Here is an 18,345-nt window from a genome sequence, read left to right on the forward strand (position 1 = left end):
CTGTCTACTGACTATCATAGCATGTTTGTAGAGATTAAGGAAAGGAAGAATAATAAAGGTTAAGTATACAGTAATTCCATGGTAATTGTCAAGACCTTAAATGTCAGATAATGTAGGTGTATATGTCCAACTTTGTAGCAATTGTTCAAATGTGATCAGATTGTGTAGTTGGACATGAAGCCTGCAATAAGTGCCCATTTAATTAAAAAAAACTCATTAAAGATAATTCTTTTTATATCAATCAGAAATCTTAGATATAAGAAATAAAAATTAAACCTGGCTGAAGTAAGCAAAAATTGAGTATATTAAAAGATCACTGGTGGCAAAAAGAATCACTTTCGCCTCTAGGTGAAAGTCAGAAAATGTAAACATGGAGTCCCATCCAATGTCAAGACTAGTTAAGCCTGCTCCATCATGGCTGAGGACTAGACATTATTTCCAGTGCCCTGACTCTAACCTTTCAGATTTATTTACTGGAGAAACCACTGCCAGAAATGACTTCCTGCAGCAATACTTTCTTGGACCATTATCTACAGATTCTAAGACCAGGGCAGCTGTATGTTTTGGCTAAGTCTAAGGCATATTCTGTGCTTTAAAAGCATGTGATCATGAAAATAAGTACAAGCTCACCTCATTTTATGGCACTTTACCCTGCTTTGCAACTATTGATTGCATTTCTTACAAATTGAAGGTTTGTGTCAATCCTACTGCAAGCAAACTGACTGGTGCCATTTTTCTAACAGTATTTGCTCACTTCATGTCTCTGTGTCACATTTTGGTAATTCTCACAACATTTCACTTTTTCATTATTATTATGTTGGCCATGGTGATCTTTGGTCAGTAATCATTTATGTTATTGTCATTGTTTTGGAGTGCCACGAATCATGCCCATATAAGATGGCAAACTTTGCTTTCTATTTTAGAAATAATTTAGATGAAAAATTTTTAGAAGAATTGAAAGCCATTAACATTAATAAACTGTGTAGTAATGAACATTTCATGTAGAATGGGCTATTCCTTCTTCACCAGATGTGGGTTTTTTTTAATATTTCAAGTTTTTATTTAAATCAATTAATATATAGTGTGTTTTTAGTTTCCAGAGTAGAATTTAGTGATTCACCACTTATGTATAATACCCAGTGTTCATCACAAGTGCCTCCTTAGTACTCATCACCCATTTAGCCTATCCCTCTACCTACCCCCCTCCAGAAACCCTTAGTTTGTTCTCTATAGTTAAGAGCTTCTTATGGTTTGTCTCCCTCTCTTTTTTTCCCCTTTTCCCATGTTCAGCTATTTTGTTTCTCAAATTCCACATATTTGTGAAAGTATATGGTATTTGTCTTTCTCTGACTGACTTATATCACTTAGCATAATGCACTCTAGTTCCATCCACATCATTGCAAATGGCAAGATTTGGTTCTCTTTGACGGCTGAGTAATATCCGTGTGTGTGTGTGTGTGTGTGTGTGTAACCTCTTCTTTATCCCTCATCAGTAAATGGGAATTTGGGTTCTTTCCATAATTTTCTATTGTTGATAATGCTGCTATAAACATTGGGGTGCATCAGCCATTTTTGTATCCTTTGAAAAAATACCTAGTAGTGCAATTCCTGGATCATAGGGTAGTTCTATTTTTCACATTTTGAGGAACCTCAATACTGTTTTCCAGAGTGGCTACACCAGGATGCATTCCCACCAACAGTGTAAGATATTTCTGCTTTGTCCAAATCCTCACCAACAACATCTGTTGCTTCCTGCATTGTTAATTTTAGCCATTCTGACAGGTGTGAGGAGGTATCTCATTGTAGATTTGTAGTTCCTGATGATGAGTGATGTTGAGCATCTTTTCATGTGTTTGTTAGCCATTTTTGTGTCTTCTTTGGAAAAATGCCTATTCATATTCATATCTTCTGCCCATTTCTTACCTGGATTATTTAGTCTTTTGGGTGTTGATTTTAATAAGTCCTTTATAGATTTTAGATACTAACCTTTTATCTGACATGTAATTTGCAAATATCTTCTCCCATTCCATAGGTTGCCTTTTAGTTGTGTTGATTGTTTCCTTCACTGTGCAGAAGATCTTGTTGAAGTCCCAAAAGTTCATTTTCGCTTTTGTTTCCTCAACGATGGTCAACTTAATAGATAAATGTTGTGTATGTTCTGACTACTCCACCAACTGGCTGTTCCCACATCTTTCTTTCTCTCTCCAGCCTCCCTATATCCTGAGACATAACAGTATTGAAACTAGGTCAAGTAATAACTCTACAATGGCCTCTAAGTGTTCAAGTGAAAGAAAGAGTCACATGTCTCTCACTTTACATCAGAAGCTAGAAATGTCTAAGCTTAATGAGGAAGACATGTTGAAGGCCAAAGTAGGCTGGAAACTAGGCCTCTTGTGCCAAATAGTTAGCCAAGTTGTGAATGCAAAGGAAAAGTCCCTGAAGGATATTAAAAGTGCTACTCCAGTGAATATATGAATGATAGGAAAGTGAAACAGCCTTATTGCTGAAAGTTTAGCAGTTTAGATAGAAGATCAAACCAGCCGCAACATTCTTTTAAACCAAAGCCTATCCCAGAGCAAGGGCCTAACTTTTCAATTCCATGTAGGCTGAGAGAAGTAAGGATGCTGCAGAAGAAAAGCTTGAAGCTAGTAGAGGTTGGTTCATGGGAAATAAGAAGCTATTCCATAACATCAAGGTATGAGATAAAGCAGTGAGTGCTGATGTAGAAGCCATAACATGTTATCCAGAAGATCTAGCTAAGATAATTAATGAAGGTGGCTACAATAGATTTTCAATGTAGATATAATAGATTTTCAATGTAGATATAATATCCTTTTATTGAAAGAAGATATTATCTAGGAATTTGGTAGCTAAAGAGGAGAAGTCAATGCCTGGCTCCAAAACTTCAAAAGGCAGGGTGATTCTTGTTAGGGGCTAATGCAGCTGGTGACTTGAAGTTGAAACCAGTGCTCATTTACCATTCTGAAAATCCTAGGGCCCTTAAGAATTATACTAAAGTTACTCTGCCTGTGATCAATAAATGGAACAAGAAAGCCAGGATGATAATACATCTGTTAACAACATGTTTTTCTGACAACTTTAAACCTACTGTTGAGACCTGCTGCTCAGAAAAAGATTCTTTTCAAAATATTACTGCTCATTGACAATGCACAATGATCGGTCAAGAGCTCTGATGGAGATGTACAATGAGATTAATGTTTTGCTGCGTGCTAACACAGTATCTATTCTGAAGCCTACGGATCAAGGAGTAATTTCCACATTCAAGTCTTATTATTTACAAAATAGATTTTGAAATGCTAGAGCTGCCATAGATAGTCATTTCTCTGATGGATCTGGGCAAAGCAAATTGAAAACTTTCTGGGAAGGCATCACCTTTCTAGATGCCATTAAAGACATATGTGATTCATGGGAAGAGGTAAAAATATCAATATGAACAGGAGTTTGGAAGAAGTTGATTCCAGCCCTCATGGATGACTTTGAGGGGTTCAGGACTTCAGTGGGAGAAGTAACTGCAGATTTGGTGGGAATAGCAAGAGAATTAGAGTTAGAAGTGGAGCCTGAAGATGTGACTGAATTGCTGCAATCTCATGGTAAAACTTTAATGGATGAGGAGTTGCTTTTTATGGATGAGCACAGAAAGTTAATTCCCTTTTGAGGGAATCTTCTGGTGAAGATACTGTGAAGACTGTTGAAATGACAGCAAAGGACTTAGAATGGTACACAAGCTTGGTTGGTAAAGCAGCAGTAGGGTTTGGGAGGATTAATACCAATTTTTAAAGGAATTCTACTGTAGGTAAAATGTTATCAAGCAGCATCTCATGCTATAGAGAAATCTGTCTTGAAAGGAAGAGTCAATTGATGCCTCAAACATCACTGCTGTCTTAGTTTTACAAAATTAACACAACCACCCCAACCTTCGGCAATCACCACCCTCTGATCAGTGGCCATCGAGATTGACGAAAGATGCTCTACCAGCAAAAAGACTGGGACTTGTTGATAGCTCAGAGAGTGGTTAGCATTTTTTAGCAATAAAATATTTTTAATTAAGATATGCGCATTGTTTTTTTAGATATAATACTATTGCACACTTATTAGGGCATAGTATAGTGTAAAAATAATGTTTGTATCCACTGGAAAACCAAAAAATTCATTTGACTTGCTTTATTGTGATACTTGCTCTATTGCAGTGGTCAAACCAAACACACAATATCTCCCACAACATGCCTGTATCTGGCATGTTCAGCTTCTTCTTAGTGTTACTTCTCCCAAGATTGGTAAAGGGGATCTGGTAGTCCATCTAAAAGATGGACTTCCCCTCTACTTTTTATCTATCTTTTTGTGGAACTCTGTGCTTGAGTCTGATGGACTTTTCAACTTGCTCTTTACTGCTAAGATGTGATGGAAGTAAGGCGAAAAAAAAAATCCTTATGACTTCTACTTGAGTCTTCTGGGACATTTACTTTGGAGTTTCTCACTTTAAAACCCACCTATCATACAGTGATAAGTCCAGGACACATAAGAGGCCATGTGTTGATGCTCTGATCAAAAGCCTCACTTGAACTTCCAGCCAATAGCCAGTTTCAGTTGTCAGCCATTGCCATCCATGTGAGTAAGCTGTCAGATGTCCAGACCAGTCAAACTTGTAAGACCACTGTAGTCTCAAATAACACATGACTGCCACCCCTTGAAGAGATCACAAGCAAGAACTGGTCAACTGAATCTAGGGAATCCTCAAACCATGAGAACCCATAATACATTGTTGTTTAGCCACTATATTTTGAGATTGTTATGCAGAAAAGATATCAACAAAATAAGACAATTCCACAAACGTAGGAAAAGTTTAAGATTCTGGGCAGAAGGAAAGGAGGGAGGAAGAGAGGGAGGCAGAGACAATGAAAGAGAAATGATTACTACAAATTTCACAAATTTACAAAGTATACCTGGTTCTGATTTCATTTAACCTATCAAACATAGCATAATATATTTTTTAAAACACTAACATTTCTTAAATGACAAGGACTACTAGAAGCCCTCTTGCAGAGATTTGTTTCTTGTTCATAAATCCATCACCGTTCTTTGAAAGATACAACTATATTTCAAAAGATAAAAAATAATCAGGCTCACAGAAGATAAATAATTTGCCTAAGATCACATAGTTAATTGTTGCCAGAGGCAAGTTCTAGACTCAAGTCTTTATGAATCCAAAGGCAAATTTTAACTTCAGCATATTGCCAAATTTTCCCTTTCCCTCTTTTATTCAATAATGTGAAACTAGTTTGATAAAGTTTATTTATTTCAAAGAAAATATGCAACATATATCAGCTCAGAACTGATTGCTTAGAATTGCACATGTGATTTTGAGAAGACAACAGTAACACCTGGTGATCTATAATACCAATTATATTTCTAGTTTTATGAACAAGGCTTGCTAAGAGTCTCCACACCAATTATTTGCTTTGAAACATGCTTGACTAGTGCTTTTGCCAATATATGCCTTCAGAACCATTCTGGAGACATGCAAACACCCACTTATCCATAGTATGTGCCCACCAACTTGAGTTGGTGTAAGAATTTAGATGTAAGCATAACAATGAATTGTGGGGTGAAGGCAGAGAGGGCAAGATTGCTCACACTCACTATTTATTTATAAAAAATAAGTAATGTGGGGCGCCTGGGTGGCACAGTCGGTTGAGCGTCCGACTTCAGCCAGGTCACGATCTCGCGGTTCGGGAGTTCGAGCCCCGCGTCGGGCTCTGGGCTGATGGCTCGGAGCCTGGAGCCTGTTTCCGATTCTGTGTCTCCCTCTCTCTCTGCCCCTCCCCCGTTCATGCTCTGTCTCTCTCTGTCCCAAAAATAAATAAACGTTGGAAGAAAAACAAATTAAAAAAAAATAAGTAATGTAGTGGGAGCATTATTTGTCAGTTTAGCTGGCGTGTCAAATTGAATGATTATGGGGTCACACAGTGAAATACTTACTTAAATAAATTAGTCTTTTTGTAATGAACCTTTGTATTGGCATTACTGGTAGTTAATTGTTGCAACAGGACAGTTATAACATGAATAAATACAAGCACATTATTTCCTAATAGCATGCTAAACTAGAATCAAAACAGGCATAGATAAGCATGGATTAAAGTTGAATGGCAATTAAATAAACACTGACACATTTTCTGATTTGTCTTCTCAAATGACTCAATTGGTTAAAAGCCATTAGAATCAGAAACAGTGCTGAGAATAAAAATTCAAAAGGTGTTCATATTTACAAAACTTATATGGATAATGAGAAGCCTTAGAGTCAAAAATAAATATGAAATTATGTATTTTTGAGCTTTCTTAGCATTTATTTTTTAATGAAATATATATTTTTGAAATAGAAAAATTGGATAATTTTTCCAGAAATAAAGAAGATATCATCAGTACTAACCTATAGGGAGTATATTGTGACTACAAATTGAAATAAAATGATCACTTAGTGAAGTTTAACATCACCGACTCTATTCTGGAGAATTTTGATATTGGCACAGAATGTGTAGACTTTAATTTCTCCAAACTTACAAACAACATCTTTGTATCCCCCTTCTCTAGTTACTGGTCTACTTCTTTTTGATTAGCACAACTTTCTTGGAACCTTTCCTTCAGCCAGAGCAACATACTATCTTTTTAATCTCTTCTTCCCTACTTATGCTTCCCTGGCGGTCTGATTTGGTATCTTCTCCACATCTGTGAGCCCTCTAAAATTCAGAGTGCTGTGGGAAAACACGCTAACCAACCTGAATGCTGGCTCCTTCCCCTAGGAAAGACTGAAACTCGTCTGCCACTACCTTAGACTCATAAGAGCGGATCAGAATTGTACCCTGCCTTCCCTGTGCACAATATTCAACAGGGAAGCTATTCATCTCAGAGGAAAATGAGCTCACAAAACAAAATAACATTTGCAGAGCATCTCTTTCAAAAGAAAAGGGAACTTTATGTTTACTTCTAGGAGTTGTACAGTCTTGGGTCTTACATTTAAGTCTAATCCATTTCGAGTTAATTTTTGTGAATGGCATAATATAGGGTTCTAGTTTCATTCTTCTTTTGTTGTTGTTCCTCATTAGATCCTTGTAACTCATTTATATTATAACTGAAATTTTATACCCTTTTACCAAACTGTCCCTATTTTCTCCATCCCTGGCAATCACTTTTCTGCTCTGTTTATGAGTTTGATATGTATTTTTTTAATTCCACAAATAAGTGTTACCATGCAGAATTTGTCACTCTCTGTCTAGCTTATTTCGCTTAGCATAATGCCAGGGTCCATCCAAGTTGTTGCAAATGACAAGATGTTCTTTTTTAAAGCTGAATGATAATAGTCCATTGTATCACATTTTCTTTCTTTGTTCATTCATTGTAGACACTTAGGTTGTTTCTGTACCTTGGCTATTGTGAATAATGCTGCTAAGAACATAAAAGTACAGATATCTTACCAAGATAATGATTTTGTTTCCTTTGATAAATACCCAGAAGTGGGATTGCTGGATCATATGATAGTTCTATTTTTAATCTCTTGAGGAACTTCCATATTGTTTTTCATGGTGGCTGTACCAGTTTACATTCCCACCAACAGTATATAAGGGTTCCCTTCACATCCTTACCAACATGTATTATCTCTCGTCTTTTTAATAATAGGCATCCTAACAGATGTGAGGTGATACCTCATTGTGGTTTTGATTTGTGTTTTCCTGATGATTGCTAATCTTGAATACCTTTTCATGTACCTGTTGACCATTTGTATGTCTTCTTTGTTTTTTTCTTTATTGAGGACCTGGACAGTATGCCAACTACCAAGGAAGTAAAGATGAAAAACTTGACACAGACCCTATTCAAACAAAGTTTATAGTCTGGAGGGCCACCAAACGAGAAAACAGGAAGCTACAACAGAGGCACAGTCTAACACAGAGGGTTCTTAAACCTGTGGGCCTCTGGAGCCAGAATTCCCAGGTTGTGAATCTGTCTCTTCCTTTTACTAGATCAGTGACTTTGGGCACATGACCTAACCTCTGCACACCTCAGTTTTCTTCTCTGTGAAATGGGAATTATAATAGTAGTCCCTGTCTCAATGGATTGTTTTGAGGTTTTATATAAAGCACTTAGAATACTAACTGACATAGTAAAAGGCACTATGTAAGTATTGATAAGATCTAAAAATGCTAAAGATCAAGGATATAGGAACATAAAAGACATGCCTGACCCTCCTTGTGGAATCCAGCAAACCCAAAGGTAGGTGGGAGTTGCCCAGCCAGGCCCGAGTCTGGCCTTGCTATCAGAAGGGTTCAGACCTAGGTTCATTTCCTTAGGTGCCAATGTCTCCTCCCCAGCTTCACAGTTTTACCACCACCATTTATTAAAGAGACTTTTCTTGTTCCATGTGTGCGCTTGTCACCCCTAACAAAGATTAGTTGACTGTATATGGTGCTTTTATTTCTGGGCTGTCTCTTCTGTTGCATTGGTCTATGTGTCTGCTTTTGTGCCAGTACCATACCTGTTTTGATTACTATAACTCTGTAATAGAGTTGGAAATTATAAAATTGTGCTGCCTCCAGACGTATTCTTTCTTAGAATTTCTTTGGTTCTTTGGGGTTTGTGTAGCTCCATACAAATTCTAGGATTGTTGTTTCTATTTCTGCCCCAAATGCCATTGGAATTATGATAGCGATAGCAATGGATTTGTAGATGGATGGGTTACTTAACTTAATTGTAATCATTTCACAATGTATACATATATCACATTATCATGTTTTATACTTTAAGTGTATGTGATTTTATTTGTCAGTTGTACCTCAATAAAGCAGGAAAACAAAACAAAACAAAAGTACACTGCATTACAATTTGTATCAGGAGCAGAAACATCAATACAGAACATCCTATTTTATAGTAACCTAATAATCACACTAAGTTATATAAGAAAATATATTTTCATAAAAAGATAAAAAAGATCCAAGTAAAATATTAGTTATGAAAAATGTGAGAGTTGAAATACAGAATTCAATAGATGGAACAGATAAAACTGTAGACTAGAAAATTGTCAAATCAGAATTAGAAATCTCACTGAAGGAGACACCCCAAAAGGGAAACATAAGACATATGAAGTATAAAAATGGAAATATGCTATTCAGATTATAGGAGTCTCATAATGACTGGGGTATACAAATGAAGAGAAAAAAAATATTTGAAAAACAACAGAGATAAGTCTAATAAGAAAATAAAGCAAGAAACGATATGGTACTTATTAAACAATAAGACACCTTTTGCTATTGAAAAGGCTGTTGCATCAGCAAAGAGGAGAGATAAGAAACACTTCAGTCCTTCATATAGAGTGAAATTTACAACATGAAAGACAAACAAGATTATAAGGAAAAAGAGACGACAGATAAAAGAGCAAGACAAAGGAGATGGACAATAGCTTATACCATGAATGAGAGAAGATGGCAGAATTGTATTTCTAAAGTTTGAGGGAAAAGGATTTAGAATTTTATTGCAGAAAATTGCCATTTAGATAGAGGGTATGAAAATATATTCTTGGCTATGTAGGGCTGCAGAAGTTCTGCAACACAAAAACCACACTGAACACAGTTGTGCATGAAGCACAGAAAAATAGAAGACACCGATTCAGCCGATATTTGAAAAAAAGATGAACAGATACCTTAGTAATGTTTGTTACTTTCTTAAACTTACCTATATCTATCTATGTACTTATCTAGATCTATCTCTGTATCTATTCATCTGTGTATCCTTCATAACCCAGCCTTAGAAATCTAATAGTATGATGAAGTTGGAAGGAGATCAAGAGTTTTAAGAATGTAGAAAGTTATTTTAGTTTTAGGCTGAAAATAAAGACTCCAATTTTTTTAAAGGAAAAAAAATGGAAATATAAGAAATCATAATAAACATATAGTAAATTATGTTATTGAAGCAGACTTAAATATATTGATATAAACAATTAATAGAAATGGACTAAACTCACCAGTTGAAAGACAAGAATTGACAAATATAATAATAAAGGCTTGGAGTACACCAATACTCTTCTTTCTTTTTCTTTTCTTTCTTTCTTTCTTTTTTTTTTTTTTGTCTGTACTCACTTCTGTGTGATGATATCATTTAGCCTCATGGCTTTAAAAAAAATTTAATGTTCATTTATTTTTGAGAGAGACAGTACATGAGCAGGGAGGGGCAGACACAGAATCCAAAGCAGGCCCCAGGCTCTGAACTGTCAGCACAGAGCCCTACAGGGGGCTTGAAACCAGGAACCATGAGATCATGACCTGAGCCAAAGTCAGACGCTTAACCGACTGAGCCACCCAGGTGCCTCACTAACCTCATGGCTTTAAATACCATTTAAATACTGATGCCTCCAGATTTATATTTCAAACCTGGACTTCTCAAAACTCTAAACACATACCCAATTGCCTGCTCAACAACCAGAACAAAACAAAATCACATGATCTGTCATTAGAAGAGGTAATGGGATTATAATCTGAGGTGGTCAGTGAAGGTTTCATGAGATAATCGTATTCATGGGGAAATTTGAAGAATGAATATGGGGAAAAGTTTAAGTTGGGGTGGAAGCTGAGGACTTTCAGGGGAAAAGGAACAGACTGAGCAAAGGCTCTGAGGTAGGAAGGAGCCCAGCATCAGAGGAATTGAAAAAAGGTTGTTGTGATGATGGTCACCAGAGAAGAGGAGGGTGGGAGATTGGCATAATGGGTGAAGGGGAGAGGGAGATACAAGCCTCCATTTATGGAATGAATAAGTCATGGTTATAAAAGGCTCAGCATAAGGAACGGTAGCTATGCGTGTGGTGAACGTAGCATAAAGTATAAACTTGTCAAATTCACTAAATTTGTACACCTGAAACTAATATAACATTGTGTGTCAACTATAGTCAGATAGATGATAGATAATAGATAGTTTCCACATTGTGCACACTTAGATGTGACACCCTGAGAAGGACATAGTGTGGCTGAGAATGTATAATTCAATATATAAATCAATGTATAATTCACAAAATCATCAAACTGAAAATGAGAAAAATTCTATTTAAAAAATTAAATGGGGGACTCTGTTCTTCCAAAAAAAAAAAAAAATGCCAGTAGCATAAAAGACAAAGAAAGTTTGTGGACATGGTTTAGGCTAAGGAAGATTAAAACATTTACATGCAATACCTGCCCCTAAACTTGATTTCATACTTGTTAGAGAAAAGGAAAACAGTCTATGAAGAACATTATTAGATTAAGCAACACAATTATTGTATGCACAGTGAATTAAATAAAAGTATCTGTAAAAAAAAAAAAAAAAGGGTGTCGTGGCCATATGTGAGCACACTACAGAAAAGTGTTACAAATGTGGCTCTAAAGATGGGCAGGGCCAGAATCCTCCAAAGCCTATGAACTTCTTTAAAGATTTTGATCTTTATCCTTACAACAATGAGAGGGGACTGAAGGGTATTAAGCATTAAATAATCACATTTTAATTTGGAAAAACACCTTAAGAAAATAAATCGCATCTTATTTATGTCCAGCATTTAGCAGAACAGTCAAGGCTCAAAAATATCTTTTGTATGTATGCGAGATTATTCAAAGCTACATTACTTGTTAATAACCAAGTTTTAATAAATTTTATTATTACTTTCTAATACTGGGAAATAGCTTTTTCATCAGCTCTGCAAAATTATATTACTTCATGTAAACACTCCCTTCTTTTAGTATTATTTTAGATATAGGATGAGTTAGCCATGAGTTGTACTTTTCAGGAGTCGTGATTTATCCACTTAATATAAACGTGAAAAGGTAGAGTGCATTTACTGGGAGTTATGAATATCAATTGAATGTTTAAAAATCTTTGGGTCATTTTGTGTGCTAGGTAAAACTTCAAAACCCACTTTTGACTCAGTTGTAATTTAGGACCCTGAGCTGCTAATAGAAATTAAAAAGAAAAAAAAATATTTTCACACATGGTCGGCAAACCAAATCTGCTGAGGTTTCTAGCAGTCTAGCTTGCTGTTGTCTGCTATTTAATTAACCAGTACACAAATAAAATGTCCTCAGTTTAATTTCCATTCCGTAGCTCAATACTGTAAACTATTCACAGCATAATTAAAAGTCCTGAATTCTCCCAGGAATGATATTACCAGTAAGCAACTAACCCATGAAATAGAGAAGCCTGACTGTTACTCTGCTAAATTGTGTGTGTTAATAAAGCTGCACGAGTGTTCTCTGCTTAATCTGACTGAGCTGAAAAAAACCCAGCTGGCATGCAAGCTACCTGCTTTTAAAACCTCTCCAAGCATCTGAGCTCTGGGAGAGCTTTATTAAAGTTAATACAGGAATTGCATTGTATTTTATTGAATTTCGTTGAATTTTCTTCGTGAAAGAACTTACTCTCAAATCATACAAATTCACTCCAGTGTCACCAAGTGTAATTATTGTCAGGCTTCAAGTTTGATGCTTATCTTGAATCAGAGGAAAAAATAAATGTAATATAAGGTTTTAAAAGAAGAACAAAAAGGTTAAAGCCTGGCTTATGTCATTTAGAAAAATTACTCAGCTTTATTCTGATGTTTAAAATTAAAGGCTATTTCTTCTATGAGTATTCATGATTTAAAGAATCAGTAATTTAAACTTCTAACTAAAATAACTACCCTGGCCAAATTGACCTAGTTATTTCAGCCTATGCAAAGAACCTGATTATGGCATGGTGAATACCTCTTCCAATTGCTTTAGTAGTCACAGTAAAGAGAATATAAATATGGAATTAATAGTGTATGGCTACAGTATTTGTATAATTATCCTAGATATCCAAACTCTCCTCCCCTGGAAGTCAAATATTTTCAGAAACCTAGCCTGTTGTTACTTTGATATTTTTGCTGCAACGCATTAAACATGTTTCATGGTTTGGATCAGATCTCGGTTTTATGAATGATCCTCCATCTGCAATATCTCAATACTTGATTGTTTTGTTGATAAATAGAAAAAAGGGGGGGGGACGTTTGGCCTGATCACTTTATTTCCTGAAGGATTGCTCGTTCCTTTGTCAAATCCTAACTGATCTCACATTTGAAAAATTATCACTTGAATAGCACTCATTTATTCTGAGCCTTAGGGGCGAATGTTATGTGCAGAATGCTAGTGTCTGTGAATGAAGGAATGGATAGGAGTTGTGCTGTATTTCACAGATGTTTTCTTGGCAGGTGACCATGAGGGGCCAATCCTATTGATTTTGATGCTGACTCGCATGTTGCATATTTAGAGAATTCAATATCAGAATTGATTTAGGTTAAACAACTGAGTATGCATACTAGGCCATCTTGATTGTTATCAGATTCATAAAAGTTGAAGGCTAAAGTGAGCATATAGAAATTTCCCAGTTTAGAGCGGGAAACATGTATCAATATGGCTGTAAACATTTCAGGGGAAATGTTCTATAAGCTCCTTTGATTAACTCACACTGGTGGTCAAAAATATTTTTGAGAAATGTTTCCCCATAAATATTCTTGTGTATTTATTTATATACTTTAAACATTTAAAAAAATGTTTGAGAGAGAGAGAGAGAGAGAGCGCATGCATACATGTGTGAGCAGGGCAGAGGCAGAGAGAGAGGGAGAGAGAAATCCCGAGCAGGCTCCGTGCTCATGAACCTTGAGATCATGACCTGAGCTGAAATCAAAAGTCAGATGCTTAACCAGTTGAGCCATCCAGGCGCCCCTTCATGTTATTTTTATCTTAACTTGAGTAGAAATGAAGAACCATGTTCTGAAGTTTAAGTATTCCTTCTTATAAATGAGAAATGGATAACTCTTTTCTTCTCTAGACTAGATAAGGAGTCAAACTTGAGGCCCAGTTTTTATATGGGGGTTGTTTTGTTAAAGCATTTTGTTGTTAGTGTCTATTTTAAAAGGGCATAATACTTGCAAGAATTGGATTATAACATAATTAGTTTGGTGCCTACCATTTCATCTGGAATGCTTCATACGTGTAAGTTAGCATCTCTTGTAAACTTTTGAATATGTGTTATCTGGATTAAACAGTCTCAGTTTTCTACGTCTACTTTTTATTTTTTAAAAATATTGTATTACTGGAACTTGTGGGACTAACTTCTCTCACTTAAAATGTAGGTAAATTTCGTCCATAGTTTTGCATAGATTAATAATTTATTCCTTTTTATTGCTGAGAATTATGTCATTGCATGGGTGTACTGTATATTGTTTATCCATTTACTTATTGAAGAATATCTAGATATGCTTCATATTTTGGTGATATGATAAGACCACTGTGATATTTGCATATAGATTTTGTGTGTGCATCTGTGAACATCAGTTTTCAATTCACTTGAGTAAATACCTGAAGTGAGGTTCCTAGGTCTTATGTTGATTGTGTTTGCTGCCAAATAGATTTCCAAAATGGTGGTACCATTTTGCGTTACCACCAGAAATGTAGAATTCCACTTCTTTCACATCCCACCAGTTCTTGGTGTTGTCAGCATTTTTTCTATTTGTTGTTTTAATAGGCATATAATAATATTAGGCATATTTTTAATTTGCATTTCTGTAATGACAAATGAAATTGAACATCTTTTCACAGGCGTATTTGCCATATGTATCTCTTCTTTGGTGATGTGTCTTTATAGACTTTTTTTTCTTCTTTTTTTATTTTTATTTTTTAAATTTATTGTCAAGTTAGCTAACATACAGTGTATACAGTGTGCTCTTTGTTTTGGGGGTAGATTCCCATGATTCATCGCTTACATATAACACCCAGTGCTCATCCCAAAAAGTGCCTTCCTCAATGTCCATCACCCATTTTTCCCTTCCCCCCATCAACCCTCCGTTTGTTCTCTGTATTGAAGAGTCTCTTATGGTTTGCCTCCCTCTCTGTTTGCAACTATGAAGTCAAACTTTCACTTTTCACAGATGACATGACATTCTACGTGGAAAACCTGAAAGACTCAACCAAAATGCTGCTAGAATTGATACGTGAATTCAGCAAAGTTGCAGGGTACAAAATCAATGTACAGAAATCAGTTGCATTTCTATACATCAATAATGAAGCAATAGAAAGAGAAATCAAGAAATTGATCCCATTTACAATTACACCAAGAACGATAAACTACCTAGGAATAAACCTAACCAAAGATATGAAAGATTTGTATGCTGAAAACTATAGAAATCTTCTTTTTTTTAAATTTAGTTATTTCTCTTCTCACTGAGGGTTTTAAGAGTTCTTCATATACTATCGTGGGGAGGGGAGAGGGTGTCCTTTATCATGTCTGTGATGTGCAATAATTTTTTCCCCAACTGTGACTTGTCTTTTTTAGTTTCTTAACAATGTCTCTTGAAGAGTGAATGTTTTTACACCAAAAGGGCAATTTGTCAATATTTTTAATGCTTTTGTTGTGGTATCTAAAAACTGTTTTGCTAAAACCCAAGCTCCCATATTTTTTCTCTTATATTTTTCTCTAAAATTTTAGAATCTTAATTTTATACTTAGGTTTATTGTCCATTTTGAGTTAATTTGTATGTAAGTGTGAATAAGTTCTGATTTTTTTAAATATATGGATGTTTTATGTTCCAGCATTATTTACTGAAAACACATTTCTTTCTCCATTCAATTGTTTCCATTTCTCTGTCAAAAATCAGGTGTCTATATTTGTGTGGGTGTATTGCTGGATTTATCTCTAATCTGTCCTATTGATCTGTATGTCTAGTCTTTTGTAGATATCACATTATTTTGCTAATGCTGCTTTTAAAGTAGATAAAACTGCTTCTTAAAATAAAAATCACGTATGTTTAAGGTTAACAACATTATATATGTGTGTATATATATATATATATATATATATATATGAATTATTTCTGCCGTCAAACTAATTAACATATCCATCTCCAAAGGTTGCCTTTTGTGTGTGCCTGTGCTGTGAGAGGACCTGGAATCTGTTCTGGCAAATTGCCAGTATACAATACATAATTATTAACTATAATAATAACAAATCATCTTGTTGTATATTAGATCTCTAGATGTATTCATCTTCTATAACCGCAACTTTGTATTCTTTGACCAACATCTCCCCATTCTTCCCCCCCCCCCCAGCTTCCTATCCCTGGCAAAAGCACTTTTCTACTCTTTGCTTCTGTGTGTTCAATTCCATGTATAATTGAGGTCACACAGTATTTTTCTTTTCTTTTTAAAAGTATAATTGACATACAATATCCTATTAGTTTCAAGGTGTACATCATAATAATTTGATATTTTTATATATCATGGAGTGATCTCCATGATAAGCCTAGTTACCATCTGAGAGGGAATATTTTCCTTTTTGTGTCTGGCTAATTAGGATGACATGATACTATTACTTTAAAGTATGTCCTTTAATGAGACGCCAGCGTGGCTCAGTCGGTTAAGCATCGGACTTCGGCTTAGGTCATGAACTCACATGAACTCGTGGTCTGTGAGTGCGAGCCCTGCTTCAGGTTCTGTGCTGACAGCTCAGAGCCTGGAGCCTGCTTCGGATTCTGTGTCTCCCTCTCTCTCTCTGCCCCTCCCCTTCTCATGCTCTGTCTCTCTCTGTCTCTCAAAAATAAATAAATGTTAAAAAAAATTTTAAATATGTCCTTTAAACTGACAGTGTGTGTCTTTGAGTTTTGTTCATTTTCCTAATTCTTTCAGCTACTCTATTCCTTTCCTTTTCCTTATAAATTTTAGAATCAAGTTTGTAAACATCTTCAAAAATTTTCTGAGATTTTGATTGCAAATGCATTAAATCAATAGACCAGTTTGGAGGGAAATGACATCTTCATAATACTGAGTCTTCTAATTCATGAACACAGACTATCTCTCCATTATTTTAGATCTTTTTTATTTCTTTCATAAGTGTGTGTGGTTTTCAGCTTCCAGATGCTTCACCTATTTTGATAAATGTGTTCCTAAGTATTTAACTTTGTTGGCACTATTATAAATGGTAATGTTTTGGTAATTTCCAATTCAAACTGATAATTGCTGGCATGTAGTACATAGTACAATTGACTCTTGTATCCTTACTACTTGTGAAACTCATTATTTCTGGGAGCTATTTTGCAAAATTTTAAGATTCTCTACATAGATAATATTTTACCTTCGAGTAGAGACAGCTTTCTTTCATCCACTTCGATCTGCATTTTTTAATTTTTAATTTCTTTTTATTTCACTCTTACTGTCACTAAGACTTCTAGTATAAAATTAAATGAGACTGGTAAGAGAGAACATCTTTGTCGTATTCTTTATCCCTGGGGGAAAGCATACAGTGCTTTGTTATTAAGGTATTAGCTGTAGATTTTTGTAAACACCCTTTATTAGGTAGAGGAAGTTCCTTCCTACTCCTAGTTTGCTAGGTGCTTTGTATCACAACTAGATATTGAAATATTATCATTTTCTTTCGTTTATTGAGATAATCATATTTTTTCTTGTTTTAGTCCACTAATATGGTTAATTTTGTTGATTATTTTTATTGACACAGACTTGTATTCCTAGCATTAATCCATTTACTTTTAATACCTTATACTTTTTATATATTCTTGAATTCAGGTTAATAAGCTTTTGTTGAGAATTTTGGATCTATATTCAGGAGAGATATTGGTCAGTGATAGTCCAGCAATGTCTTTGTCTGATTTAGTTATTAGTGTAATGAAAGTTTCATAAAATAAATTGAAAAGTATTTCTGCCTCTTTTGCTTTTTCAAAGATTTTGTAGAATTGTAATTTTTGTTCCATTGATGTTTACTACAATTCTCAAACTTTGGGAGAATCCATTACTGAAAGAGTCTAGAGCTGGGGTTTGTATTTTTGGAGTGTTTTTAACCATAATTAAATGTATTTAATAGATACAAAGCTATTAATATTATTTATTTATTTTTGAGTAAGAGTTAATTTGTGTTTTTTAAAGAATTTGGTGCATTTTAAGTTGTGTAGGTTATGAGCATAATAAAATTGTTCATATAATTACTATTTTTCCTATTGCAGTCTGCGGACTCCTTAGTGATGTCTCTTCCTTTATTCCTGACACTGACAATTTGAGTCTTCTCCTTTATTTCTTGGTCAATCTGGCTAGAATTTTTTTTTCAATTTTATTGATATCTCTAACCAATCGTCTTTGGATTTGATTGGTTTTACCGTTTTCATTAAATTTTCTTTTTCAGAATTTATTTTTTATTTTATTTAAAGTAAACCTTGGGGTTCCTGGGTGGTTCAGTTGGTTAATAAGCATCTGACTTGGGCTCAGGTCATGATCTCAGTGTAAAAATATCACATTATTTTGTTTG

Source organism: Felis catus, chromosome B4 (assembly GCF_018350175.1).
Source record: "Felis catus isolate Fca126 chromosome B4, F.catus_Fca126_mat1.0, whole genome shotgun sequence".
Lineage (NCBI taxonomy): Eukaryota > Metazoa > Chordata > Mammalia > Carnivora > Felidae > Felis > Felis catus.